A 14,676-nucleotide genomic window follows, 5' to 3' on the forward strand; every position below is an offset into this window, starting at 1 on the left:
GGGGGGCTGGAATGCTATGCTTCTGATGTTTAAAGAAATACCTCCAATCTGGCCCCTTGCTGATTTTGTAGTTCGTAAACTTTCAAGAATGAAAAAGTTGTTTTTCCCAATAAATGGCAAAGAGATCTGAGATATCAACAGTGTTAATTGAGCTTTATTTAGATGGGCTAATAAGAAAATTAAACAGCATTTGAACAGAGACATAACATGAGTTCTGATTCTTTGGTCAGTTTTCAGAGCCTGAGAAACACTATTGCACAAATTAAATTTGAAGCTGAGTTTAAAATATATTTAGGGATTTCTCCCAAGTATGCTCATTTTGACAGTGTCTACCTGCCTGGATCCAATTTTCAAATCCACTACTTGGATTTCAAAAAGGGAGAATTTCAACCCATCTCCATACCTCCTCTGTTCCCACTTCTAATTCATTTGTCCTTTGAGGTGATATTTCCACTTAGATTATTAATCTGTAAGAGAACCCAAATTCCACCAAGGATTTTGACTCATTGACACCTTTTAATGTAGTTGTTGTGCCTTCATTCTATCGAAGGACTTAAGTTTGAATGCAGTTGGCAATTAAAAATTATATCCATTTTCCTGTCTTTGATGTTGCTTGAAGATGTGCTTACAGGGAAACAAATGGCCATAAGTGGTTCTGTAAGTAAGAATCTAGAGGCTCATACCATTGATCTAGCAGCATGAGAACAAATATCATCACAAAATTACCAGATTGTTGCAAAAGCCTGCCTAAAATCCGGAGAAGGGACGGGCTGTCTTTTCCCTTTATAGAGTAAGCATAGACTCTCCAATGTGATATATTTTCCATTTAAAACTGGGCTTTCTAAACTTTTTATGCCATGGACTATTAAGCAAGGGGTGGGGTCTGTGGACACCAGGTTCGGAACCTCTGATTTAAGCAATTAGACACAAAACACAAGGACATAGAAAGAAAAATATAAAAAATCCTGGGTAATTCTCTATGTTGAGAAATTTGGAGATGAGCAGCAAGAATACTATTCCAAGGCACCCACCAGTTTGGGAGATGCTACTTGAGTGACAGATGATAGATATTTTGGCAGGTGAATGAAATGGCAATTGAGAGTAGCAGATTCTCTGGAGTTTTTCCAAAATTTTTCATGTTTGCATTTCGGATTCCATCTCTTAGCTGAGTTGCATCTTGTTGAGTTAGGATCAGAGTATTTACCAGGGAATGCTCATTTCTGTGATCTGCTTGAGCTCGTTATTCTAGTTTGCAAAAAAAACCCATAGATATTACTAGAGTCCTGGTAATAGAACTATCAAAGAAAAGCTGTTTAACTCCCCACTGCTTGAGGGAATCTTTACCTGAACAGCTATACTTCAATCTTCACAGTGGAATGGAGATAGTGATGAAATGACTAAGCCCAAGACTGGGCTGATGTTTTGCTCGTTGATGACCAAATGCAGAACAGACTTTACAGCTATTTTCCAGAACATATTTTATCCGGGTACTGTGATGACATAAACAGAACAAGTAGAAGCAGGAGTAAACCATTCAGCCTTTTCTGCCTCCACCACCAGTCAGTAAGACTCCTTGGTATTTCCTGCAATAACCCCATATCATTGATTCTCTTAAAACCCATAAATCTATCAATCTCTTCTTAAATACATTCAACAAATGAGTATTTTCAGCCCTCACAGTTAGAGAATCCAAAAATTCATTACCCACTGAGTGAGAAATTTCTTTCCATCTCAATTTTTTGACATTGTGATGTTTGGGTTTAGGAAAGTAATTTCTCCTGAGTTTCAAAATATCCCTGTACGCTTCAGCATTTGTCTGGATATAAAACAGAATGAATTTTTTTAAAGCAAAGTTTATTTGGACACTATTGTTGACAGTCTCATGGAAGGGGGTGCTGGGTCATATTTAAGGATACTATATTTATTGCAAGTAAATGATTATCGTTGATGGTCTGGCATATCCATTTTATAACTAGTCTGAATGTTGACAAGGTTTTTCCACTTAACTAGACTTCAAAGTGAAAGTGTGACTTATCACTGATGAAATTTAAGTTCCATTTGTTTAACAACACATCAGGGAATCATGAGATAGATTTTCAATAATTATTTTGCTGTTGAAATTAGCAACAGGTGTTGTGTAATATGAACCTGAAATGCTTACATTTTTCAATGTAGTAATCTGTAATCCCACTGACATCACAAAGTATATAACAGTAGAGCTTCTTTGTTCAGTCAGACTGTGGCACAATAATTAAGTCACAAAGAATAGTTGTGGCTCTTTGCAGCAGTATTGGGTTCTCTGAAGTAAAAGCTGTTCATGTAGCAATTTTGTAAATATTGGGGGATTGGAATCTTGCTATTACAAATTGAAGTTTTCCTCAAACATTTCCCTCATTTTGTTTAAATTGTAAAGAACTTGTGTTTGAAACTCAAATCTTTTAATCTTTGGTTTGCTTTTCTATTTCTGTTATCCCTCAACTACCCTCCACAATCCTGAACGCCAGCGACTGCTGCTCTCTAGAGAGCTAAATGTGCCTCTGACACTGAGGTATATCTAAAAGACGTTACCATTTTTGACTGGACCTTTTGGATGGTCAGGAGTTTCTGTGCGAAGTTTGTATATATTTATTTATTTACTGCGATACAGCATAGACTAGGCTCTTTGTGTCATGTCACCCATCAATCCCCCACTTTAATTTGAGGCTAAGCACAGGACAATTTACAATGACCAATTGACTGTCTTTGGACTGTGATAGGAAATCCACGTGGTCCTGGGGAGAACATACAAACTCCTTACAGGCAGCAGTGGGAATTGAACCCGTGTTGCCTGTACTGTAAAGCGTTGTGCAAGCCTCTACACTATCGTGCCACCCATATCATAAGGAAGCAAGATTGATAAATTACGCTTGTGCATGACTTATAATGCTTTACAGGTGTAACTATCGTAGGTACTACCCTCCATGGCTTGTCTTTTCATCTCTGCTCAGTAGGACTATACCTGATACCCTCTCCATGGCTGTCAAATTGGAAAAAAAGCACCTTTTTGTGGAAAATTATGATTTGTGCATACCATTTGCTATCCACCATGAGAATAACTGATCTTCAATCATAGACCTTACTTTTTCTGCACAAATAAAATAATGCATTGTTCTGAGCTATGAAGAAAGCTCTATAAACAAGAGAAAATCCACAGATGCTGGAACTCCGAGCAACTTACACAAAATGTTGGAGGAACTTAGCAGGCCAGGCAGCATCTATGGAAAAGAGTAGAGACGATGTTTTGGGCTGAGAGCCTTTGGCAGAGAAACTCTATATATAGCATTGATTTAGCTGTGGAGTAAATCGTTTCAGGTAAATGAAGGTGATTTAAATGCTTTAACAAGATTCTCCAAATGTTAATGTTCATTAGCTCAATTCTGGTGAAGAAATCAAACCAGGAAAGGGCAGGAAGATGTACAGTATGGAATTGAGATGTTTTCTGGGCCGTAGGTCTCTGCTTATAGAAACGTTGTGACTGATATTTTCAGCCACCCTGCTGATTCAGACACAACTTTGGCTGATTTTTCTACGTTGCATTGGTCATTGTAGTTGGACGATCTCCCAGCAAGTTTCTCAGTGTCAGGATGGAAATCTGAACGCAGGGAGAAGTAATCTGACCACGCTGCAAGTGGATCACCACCACGGCACCCAAAGAGGTCACAAAGAGCCAGAAGATAAATAGGCTACAGCTGGCTTGTACTCCAGCCAAGATCAATCTCTGCAAAGGTAAACTTAGTCTCTTCAGTCTATAAATGATTAACAGTTTACTTAAACCACAACATCTGCCATTTCACTTAAAAGTAGGCCTGTGATCGAGTCATGGGGGGTGGGGGCAGTCAGCAAGTACTAAAATATGCACAGGGGTAACTGGATATTGACATTTACATGTGCTGGATAGACGGTGGGTCGTAAACAGCTGTCTCAACTCTGATGGAAAGAGGGAAGTAGGTAAAGAGGCAGAGTTAGAACTGCAATTCCATTACTGTCCTGAAGAATTTGGATTGGGGTGTTCAAGTGAATGCCTTTTCAGATGGCAGAACGGCAGGTGCAAAAGGAATTATTCTGTTTAAATATGGAGTTCAATTTTATATAATGTGGTATCACGGTTTAAATGGATGTGAATAAACATAACTAACAAAACATATTAATAATCCAGAATTGATGCAGTTAAGCATGAGTGCCAAGTAAAGGAGAAGCATAATGTTATGATGAAGCTGGTTAGGACATTAGTGAGGCCCGATTTGGAGTATTGTGAGCAAGAGAAAGTATGCAGGCGCTGGAAATCCAAGCAACATGGACAAAATGATAGTGGAACTCAGCAGGCCAGACAGTGTCAATGGAAAAGAGTAAACAGTCAATGTCTCAGGCCGAGTCCCTTCAGCAGGAGTATTGTGTGCAGTTTTGGTCATCTACCTGCAGGAAAGATGTAAGTAAGATTGAAAGAGTACAGAGAAAATTTACAAGAATGTTGCTAGGATGGAGGACCTGATTTATAAAGAAAGATAGAATAGATTGGGACTTTATTTCTTGGAACATGGAAGATTGAGAGAAGATTTGATAGAGGTATACGAAATTATGAGGAGTATAGATAGAGTAAATGCAGGCAGGCATCTTCCACTGAGGTTGTGAGGGACTGTAACTAGAGATCATGGGTTCAGGGTGAAAGGTGAAAAGTTTAAGGGGAACGTGAGGGGAAAATTCTTCGGTCAGAGTGTTATGAGAGCATAGAACAGGCTACCAGTGCAAGTAGTACATGCAAGCTCAATTTCAACGTTTGGGGAAGTTTGGATTGGTAGATGGATGGTATAGTATGGAGCAGGTCAATAGGAATACACAGTTTAATTGGTTCAGCATGGACTAGATGGGCTGAAGAGCCTGCTTCTGTGGTGTACCTTTCTATGACTCTATTCTTTTGTCTCCTCTGTTCTAATCAAGGGTCTTTGATCTGAAATGTTACCTCCTTTTCTCCCCACAGATTCAGCCAAACCTGTTGAGTATTTTCAGCATTTCCAGCTTTTACTTTAGAAATTCTGCAGAAATACGGTACCCCAGTGACCAGTGGACAATTTTAAAAGGTAAAATGTAAAGGATGTAAAAAAGGGCTACTTTTTCCAGATAATTTCAGCCGTGCTAAAGCTGAATAGGGAAAAGGCAGAAAAGTATTTATTTAAAATCCTGCTTAATTTTTAAAAATAGATGTTCAACACTTCTGTCCAAAGGAAATAGCCTTAATAAAATAATTAAAATGGGAACCACACCAGTTACAAGCCCCTAGCCTATGGGTTTGGTTTGGAAGTTGAAGCTTGAAGCTATTGTAAAGAAATGACATGATTCTGAATTCATAGTAATGGCATCATATAACATATTATACCTGTGGATAATGCATTAGTGAATCTATTTGTGTTCCCTGTTGATGCGCAAATTTGGGTTGGGTATATATTCACCCAGGGCTACTTTTTTTAAATAGAGCCTTAATAGATAGGAACATTGGTCAGTAATACTGCCAGAACACCACAACCTGGACTACTTAATACTTGAGGTCAGCTGATGAAGCTCTCACTCTGCTATGGTGCTCATGAGAATGAGGATACTAAGATGATCCTTGTACCATTTTTTTTTGCTTGCCAGATCAACAAGAATCAAGAGGACCACCAGCCACAGTGTGCTGCTTTATGTTGGGGATGCAAACAGGCTAAGTGAACTCATCAAAAAGACTGGATCGCCCTTGGCTACAACCCGGAATCTTGTGAGTTAGTGGTGGAGAGGAGGTCACTAAACAAACTGTTATCCATTATGGACAATCTGGCACATCCTCTCCATGACCTACTGAATAAGCAGCAGAGCCCCCTTTTGAACAGACTCATTCAGCTCTGCTGTCACAAGGATCGTTACAGAAAATCTTTCCTACTAAATGCAATAAGCATACACAACATTCATCTCTGTGTGACAGGAGAACATGCATCATAGTACAACAGTCTCTGTTTTATTATCTCAGAAATTATTATTGCTCATTGGTAAATTATTATTCTGTACTTTATTATTAGTTAAATCAGTGCTGTCTGTTTTTAAATGTTGCTGCTGTGATGAAAGAATGTTCCTCTCAGGATCAATAAAGTACTTATTATTATTATTTATTATTAAACTCAGCACAGCATTCACTGACATTATCAACACAACAGCATGTAAGCTGGGACAATCGGGATATCGGTTACTTTCTCCTTTGATGAACATAGCAACTAGACAACCAGAGTAGTGGTGGAGGTTGAGGGGTAGGAGCAACTGAAGGTAACATATTGTCTTTCGTGCTGACATATAAGAGCATGTTATATGTTTATGAAGGTCATTAAATATACTGGTGCACCGTTTGCAGTCAGTAGTTACAGTACTAGAGGGAATTGAAACAGTTTGGCCTTGTCAGACTTATTGTAGTTTGTATAAGTGCCAGAGAGGCCAGATCATAGAGCAAGTGATGCAATATTTTCAGGTTGTTCTTCTGTCTTCATTGTGCTCTCACTAAGCACCTCACTTTCATGAGACCCACCCCGGTTTCGTGGAAATGAAGAACTACAGTAAATGAGGGCAGAACCAATTAAACTATGTATTCCTATTGACCTGCTCCATACTATACCATCCATGTACCAATCCAAACTTCCCCAAACATTGAAATTGAGCTCGCATGTACTACTTGCACTGGTAGCCTGTTCTATGCTCTCATAACACTCTGACCGAAGAATTTTCCCCTCATGTTCCCCTTAAACTTTTCACCTTTCACCCTTAACCCATGATCTCTAGTTACAATCCCTCACAACCTCAGTGGAAGATGCCTGCCTGCATTTACTCTATCTATACTCCTCATAGTTTTGTATACCTCTATCAAATCTTCTCTCAATCTTCTATGTTCCAAGAAATAAAGTCCTAATCTATTCAATCTTTCTTTATAAATCAGGTCCTCCATTCTGGCATCATCCTTGTAAATTTTCTCTGTACTCTTTCAATCTTATTTAAGATCAACTCTGCACTGATGATGGCTTCTCAATTGGAGCCGAAATGTCTGCAAACCTTTCGCCAAACTTGGCAATCAACCAAACATCCACATGGTCTAACTTGCAGTCTAATAGCAATATTAGTGATATGATGGTATAGCTAGCAGACTAATAGCATTCCAATTAGTGTATCTAATTGAAGTTAGCATATTAATTAGCTTACTAAGTGGTTGCCATTAGCGATCTAGTTAGCGGTCAACAAAACTATATCCTTATAAAATAAGGCAGAACGAAGGGTCTTCATCTTTTAAACTACACAGGTGCTCTGCATCTGTCCATTGCTCTGCATTTTCACCCAATTCTATTAATTTCTGCACTTCTCAATTTCTGATCCCTTGAACCACTTCAGCTTCAGTTATTTCTACCACTGGTGGTTGTACCTTTGATTTAAGATACGTAGATTTTGAAAATTTCCTCTAAAACTTTCCCTGTTCCTATTTTTCCCGTCTCAGAGCTTTTTGTCTGCCACTTCAAGTTAACTTCTGATCATTTGGTCCAATATCTCACAATATGATTTTGTGTGATTACCTTTCTGTGAATAGATCAAAGTTCAAAGTAAATTCTATTATCAAGATATATATATATGTCACCATATATAACCAACCCTAAGATTTATTTTCTTGTGGGCATGCTCAGCAAATCTGTAGAATAGTATCTATAACAGTGTCAATCAAAGATCAGCCAGAGTGCAGAAGACAACAAAATGTGCAAATACAAATACAAATAAATAGCAATAAATATCCAGAACATGAGATAAAGAGTCCTTAAAGGTCCCTGGTTGTGGGAACATTGCAGTGCTGGGGCAAGTGAGTGTAGTTATTCCCTTTTATTCAAGAGCCTGGTAGTTGAGAGGTAGTAGCTGTTCTTGAACCTACTGGTTCAGGTCCTGAGGTTATTGTACCTTTTACCTGATGGTAGCAGCGAGAAGAGAGCACAACCTGGGCATTATTATGTTGAAGGTTCTCTGGACAATGTAGATTTGGGAATGATTGATGATGTGAACAATGTCCATCTGCAGCCAAAAGCAGTTCAAGACATTAATGATTATTCAGGAGAGATCTCTGCTGGAGCAAAGTTGTTGCTTTTAAGGGTTAGAATTGAGGAAACTATGTTCACCAGAGATCATGTGCCCATTCTTTAACTATCCAGCATGTCATTAGCAGATACAGACCGTGATGTTGAAAAACTGGTTAATTGTGTTTATATTTACTTAGAGCACTGTAAATTGTATTAAGGGTTTCTGTATTGAAGACTCACTTTCTCAGTGGTACTATGGCAAGAGGAAAAGGCTGATGCTGCTGCAAATTTGGGAACTGTTTTAAAGTTACAGATGCTATTTAACATAGGGTTAGTCTACACATTTATGTTGACCGTATGTCCATCAGACATTGGAACAGAATTAGGCAATTTGGCCCATCGAGTCTACTCCACCATTTGATCATGGCTGATCCATTTCCCTCTCAACCCCATTCTCAACCATCCAAACCCTAACATCAAGAATCTATCAACCTCCACTTTAAATACATCCAATGACCTGGCCTCCACAGCCTCCTGTGGCAACACGTTCCACAGATTCACCACCCTCTGGCTCAAAAAAAATCCTCCTCATCTCCGTTCTAAGTGGACATCCCTCTATTCTGAGGTTGTGCCCTCTGATCCTAGACTCCCCTAGTAGAGGAAACATCCTATCCACCACCACACTATATAGGCCTTTCAACATTTGATAGATTTAATAATAAATCTGTTAATTTATACAATCAACAGTGCACCGATGATGTTTCCTCACATGGTGCAAGTAAATTGCCAAGAACAGAGAACTCAGCTTACCTATACTTATAAAATTTTTGTTCAATAGAATAATAAATCTGTACTTGCCCTACAGTAAATACCAGCTGTTAATAATTTTTACTGTTTGAAGCCGACAAGCTGATTAACTTGTCATTTAATTTGCTTGCTATCTCTTATCGGTTCCCCTTAGAGACCTTTCTGATGCAGCAGCAGAATCTGAAGGTGCTCTGCGGTGCTGAATGCTTTGTAGTCAAAATCAACAAAGCAATCTGAATTATTGCTGTACACTGCGCCCTTTATCCTCCCCCTTTGTCAGCAAGACAAGCAAGCCAGTGTTGAGATTTTCCCATATTGCTGCATCAGGACAAGAAAGTTTTCCCTTTGATTATCACTCACCTTTCTGTAAATTGATGGGAGACAGAAGGAAATTAACAACATTATTCTATAAAGATATGAGGAAAACTGTCAGGCAAAATGTCCTGTATATCTCTCTCAGATACAATTGTATATTGCTGATTTTATTTTGTATTTGTATTGTATTTTTGCTGATTTTCTTTTTAACTCATCTTTTCAAATACAATTTTATTCATCCGAGTATTATTGGGAGAAAGTGAGAAAGAGTGAAATGCCTAAAAATTAAGATAAGAGAAATTAGCATTTTCATAAAAACTATTGGCCTGAATAAAAGTACCAACTCATTTGATCCATGGTATACAGTCAAGTGTGTGGCTGTAAGAATCCTAAAGCCAGAAATAAAAGCCTTTAAATTCATAAAACAGGTGCTGAATGTTCTTACATTCCTTTTAAAGTCAACAGCAACTATATAAGAATTGTAGGTTTTTAAGGAAAAATCATTACCTTTCTCAGATTGCTTAAGTGCATCATCCTTTTAAAGTTTTGTCTGTTTACTGCCCCCTGATTAACAGAAAAGCTTGGAATCTGATGGGGTGCTATAATCAAGATAATTCAGACCATGAATCAAGCCTCTCGGTTTAGGGTCTCTAGGTCAGCTACCTATTGACCACAAGCCTTCTCACTGCAAATCTTTCTTCTGAAATTAGGGCTTGATCTTCTCTTGACAGGCTACAAGTTCAGTTAGTGCACTCCTTTGATCTGTTTCTTTACTCAAAGGCTCACCCCCCCCTTGCTAAACAGTTTTGGGGGGAGAACTCACTCACCTTTCTTCCTTATATTTACATAAAAATCACTTATTATGAGAACACAGCAGGACTGGAGGAATGGGATGAGGGAAGGGACTAAACAAGTTTACCTTTTGTTACCTTTTCTTCTGGTGAATGTAGGTTCGAGGTTGGAGAACATCTGTTACGGTGAAGGAAAGAAACCTGTAAACTCTTAAGGTATTCTTTTCCAGCAAAAGTTCAATTAAGCCATCTGAGAAAAGTAATCATTTGTCCTTAGAAATGAAAATAAATGCAGTGCTGTCATTTAAATAAAGAATAATGTTTTCTATTTCAGACAGGAATTTTGTCAGTTGGATCATTTCTAGGACACCTGAAGACTGAGTGAGTGACAGTGTTGTATTGTTTAAATCTTACTCTGTTGCACCACAGACAATTTAAAGGGGGAAAAGTTAAAATGATCATTGCTGAGCAGGACCTGGTGACTAAAACACATGATTTTGCAGTTACTGCTTTTCTTTAATTGCATATTTTGCAACTTAAACAGGAATGGTGTTGTTTTGTTTTTTCACAAGGGTCACAGTGCAGACTGTTTGACATGAGGCCTGAAGCTGCCTGTGTTTATTTTTTCACATCACCTGTGTGACGTATTCACAGTCCAGGCCTGCCTCCTGGCAGGGGCCTATACTCAGAGCAAGCAAAGCAAGTTAACTGGTGTAAGCCTGGAAGACTAGAAACAAAGATGTTCATTTGGAGGTCTGTAGGAACCATGTATCTATTTTCTGTCTGTTTTGTATTTTGTGGCATGCTTACCTATCATGTGAGTTGGGGTGTAGTATTGTTTCATATTTACGCTTTACCTTTGTTAGTTTAGTTAGAGGCAGCCGGGGAAGGATATAGTTTTGTTGACCGCTAACTAGATCGCTAATGGAAACTACTTAGTAAGCTGATTAATTATGTTAACTTCAATTAGATACACTAATTGGAATGCTATTAGTCTGCTAGCTATACCATCATATCACTAATATTGCTATTAGACTGCAAGTTAGACCATGTGGATGTTTGGTTGATTGCCAAGTTTGGCGAAAGGTTTGCAGACATTTCGGCTTCAATTGAGAAGCCATCATCAGTGCAGAGTTGAGGGTGTTGTCTCCTCAGAATTCCTCCGGGGTGTGAATGGATATTGATTAGATGTTGTGATCAGGTTCACTGGTTCAAAACACTGAACAGTTTAGCAGTAGAAGATTTTGTTTGGCCAGCTTCGAGGGCGGCCCAACGGCAGTACTGGTGATTCACTGATTGTTGACGTTGTTGTTTCTTTTTTTCCACCAGGTTTCATGTACCAGATCTATGTTGATGTGTTTGTTGATGGATCCTTCTGTAGAGAACCACGCTTCGAGAAATTCTTGTTCTTTTCTTGTTGTTGCTTGAGTCACGACTAGCTGCTGTCCAGTTGAAACAGTGTCCTTCTTCATCTTCATGAGCTGACGCTAGTGAGAGTGAGTCGCACCTTCTGCTCGATAGCTGATGCTCATGTAGCCTGGTCGATAGTTTTCAACTTGTCATAGTGACTACACTGGATTTTGTAGATAACATTTGTTCTATCAGCCACGTTTTGTTGCGCTTTGAGCTTAGTTAGGCCCCTCCTCAAAGTTGCAGCCAGTTTGTGAGCAACTGTGATGTTGTGTTGCTGAGGCAGTCTTGCTGTCATTTCCAACTTGTTCTTTATGTACAGAAATACAATTTATTTATTTGTTGTTTGTGTAGTTTGTATATTTGGGTTTCTGACCTTGTGGCACCTTTGGATGAAGCTTCCTGGATATCTGTTCTGTTGAAAGGTCTTGAAGGTCTTGTTTTCCTTATAATCACAGAGCCCTCAATGACGCACTGACAATGACTTCTTAATTGGAGCCGAAATGTCTGCAAACATTTTGCCAAGTTTGGTGATCAACCAAACTAACAAATAGCCAACCCAAGTTACCAATCTTCCTCAATATTTCAGTTGCTTATTTACTTTGGTTAATTTTTTACCACTACAAGATTGTTTGTCTTTGGTTTCATAATAAAAGATCAAACATACCTTTTTCATTATTTGAAAGTGCGTCATAGATCGTTGATTAACCTGGCTTAGTCTCTCAGTGGCTTTGGCATGTTTTCGAATGGGGTACAACTGCGCAAGCACGTGAAAGTTAGCCCATGAGGCAGCGGGAGAATTTAAAAAGCAAGCAAATTAACAGAGCGGGCAATGGAGTAGAGGAGACAGAGTGGGAAGCCTTTGGCTCAAGAGGTTTCGGCGAGCAGAGGCTGAGGACGAGCTTCACTCCAAGTCAGGTGAGGCCAGGTAAGTTCCTTTAATTAATTCAATTACCATAGGAGTAAGTAATGGAGGCAGCGGTTAGGGCAGTTGAGTGCTCTGTTTGCAGTATGTGGGAAGTCAGGGTGAGCACAATTGTCCCTGATGACTACACCTGTAAAAGGTGCATCCAGCTGTAGCTCCTGACAAACCGAGTTAGGGAACGGGAGCTAGAGCTGGATGAACTTCAGATTATTCGTGAGGCAAAAGCAGAAATAAACAAGAGTTACAGGGAGATAGTCACCTCTAAGAGTCAGGAGACAGGTAGCTGGGTGACTGTACAGAGAGGGAAGGGGATTAGACAGAATGAGCAGAGCACCCCTGTGGCTGTTCCCATCAATAATAAGTATACCATTTTGGATACTGTTGGTGGGGATGACCTACCAGGGACAAGTTGCAGTGGTTGCGTCTCTGGCACTGATACTGGACCCTCAGCTCAGAAGGGAAGGAGGGAAAAGAGGAGAGCAGCAGTGATAGGGGATTCGATAATTAGGGGGACAGATAGGAGGTTCTGTGGAAGAGATTGAGAATCCTAGATGGGCTGTTGCCTCCCTGGTGCCATGGTCTGCAATATCTTGGATTGAGTTCTCAGTATTCTCAAGAGGGAGGGTGAGCAGCCAGATGTCATGGTCCATGTAGGGACCAATGACGTGGGTGGGAAGAGTGAGGAGGTCCTGAAAGGTGAGTTTAGGGAGTTAGGCACCAAGTTAAAAGACAGGACCTCCAGGATAGCAATCTCAGGATTGCTACCAGTGCCACGTGCAGGTGAGTTTAGAAGTAGTAAGATAGTGCAGATCAACGCATGGCTGAAGACATGGTGCAGGGGGGAGGGCTTCAGATTTATAGATAATTGGGCAGTTTTCCAGGGAAGGTGGGACCTGTTCTGGCAGGACGGTTTACACCTGAACTGGAGGGAGACAAATATTCTTGCAGGTTGTTTTGCTAGGGAGGCTCTAGTGGATTTAAACTAGATATAAGGAGGGAGGGGAACCAGAGTGTAGGAACAGATGTATGGGAGAAGGAAGAAAAAGGAGATAGTAAAGTTGTTTGCATCGTTAGTGATAAACAGAGAGTAAGAGGTGGAGAATTTCTTAAATGCATTTATTTTAATGCTAGGAGCATTGTAGGAAAGGTGGAAGTGCTTAGAGAATGGATTGATACCAGGAAATATGATGTTGTAGCTATTAGTGAAACATGGTTGCAGGATGGTTGTGATTGGCAACTAAATTTCCTGGATTTCATTGCCTCAGGTGTGATAGAATCGGAGGGGCAAGAGGGGGAGGTGTTGCATTGCTTGTTAGAGAAAATATTACAGCAGTGCTCTGGCAGGATAGATTAGAGGGCTTGTCTAGGGAAGCTATTTGGGTGGAACTGAGGAATGAGCTGTAGTAACACTTATAGGGGTGTATTATAAACCACCTAATGGGGAGCGAGAATTGGAGGAGCAAATTTGTAAGGAGATAGCAGATATTTGTTGTAAGCACAGGGTTGTGATTGTGGGAGATTTTAATTTTCCTCACATAGACTGGGAAGCCCATACTATAAAAGGGCTGGATGGTTTAGAGTTTGTAAAATGTGTGCAGGATAGTTTTTTGCAGCAATACATAAAGGTACTAACTAGAGAAGGGGCAGTGTTGGATCTCCTGTTAGGGAATGAGATAGGTCAGGTGACGGAGGTATGCGTTGGGGAGCAGTTCGGGTCCAGTGATCACAATGCCATTAGTTTCAATATAATTATTGAGAAGGATAGGACTGGACCCAGGGTTGAGATTTTTGATTAAAGAAAGGCTAAGTTTGAGGAGATAGGAAAGGATTTAGAATGAGTGGATTGGGACAATTTGTTTTATGGGAAGGATGTAATAGAGAAATGGAGGTCATTTAAATGTGTAATTTTGAGGGTACAGAATTTTTATGTTCCTGTTAGGTTGAAAGGAAAGGTTAAAAGTTTGAGGGAGCCATGGTTTTCAAGCGATATCAGAAACTTGGTTCAGAAAAAGAAGGATATCTACAATAAATATAGGCAGCATGGAGTAAATGAGGTGCTTGAGGAATATAAAGAATGTAAGAAGAATCTTAAGAAAGAAATTAGAAAAGCTAAAAGAAGATATGAGGTTGCTTTGGCAAGTAAGGTGAAAATAAATCCAATGGGTTTCTACAGTTATATTAATAGCAAAAGGATAGTGAGGGATAAAATTGGTCCCTTAGAGAATCAGAGTGGACAGCTATGTGTGGAGCCAAAATAGATGGGGGAGATTTTGAACAATTTCTTTTCTTTGGTATTTTCTAAGGAGAAGGATATTGAATTGTGTAAGGT

The 14,676-nt window shown here is 39.5% G+C and overlaps 2 long non-coding RNA genes across 2 annotated transcripts in view; both read left to right on the forward strand.

Moving 5' to 3' along the window:
* Nucleotides 1-3,600: 3,600 nt before the first annotated feature.
* Nucleotides 3,601-6,111, forward strand: LOC132390809 (uncharacterized). Its single transcript, XR_009511014.1, has 3 exons — nucleotides 3,601-3,765; nucleotides 5,015-5,114; nucleotides 5,668-6,111. It is a non-coding gene; the product is annotated as an uncharacterized LOC132390809 (long non-coding RNA).
* Nucleotides 6,112-12,166: 6,055 nt separating this feature from the next.
* The window catches only part of LOC132391559 (uncharacterized), an 81,500-nt gene continuing 78,990 nt past the window's right edge, over nucleotides 12,167-14,676 (forward strand). The window contains exon 1 of the long non-coding RNA XR_009511265.1: nucleotides 12,167-12,350. This is a non-coding gene — a long non-coding RNA (uncharacterized LOC132391559). The remainder of the gene's footprint in view (nucleotides 12,351-14,676) is intronic.

The sequence above is a fragment of the Hypanus sabinus genome, chromosome 3 (genome assembly GCF_030144855.1).
Source record: "Hypanus sabinus isolate sHypSab1 chromosome 3, sHypSab1.hap1, whole genome shotgun sequence".
Lineage (NCBI taxonomy): Eukaryota > Metazoa > Chordata > Chondrichthyes > Myliobatiformes > Dasyatidae > Hypanus > Hypanus sabinus.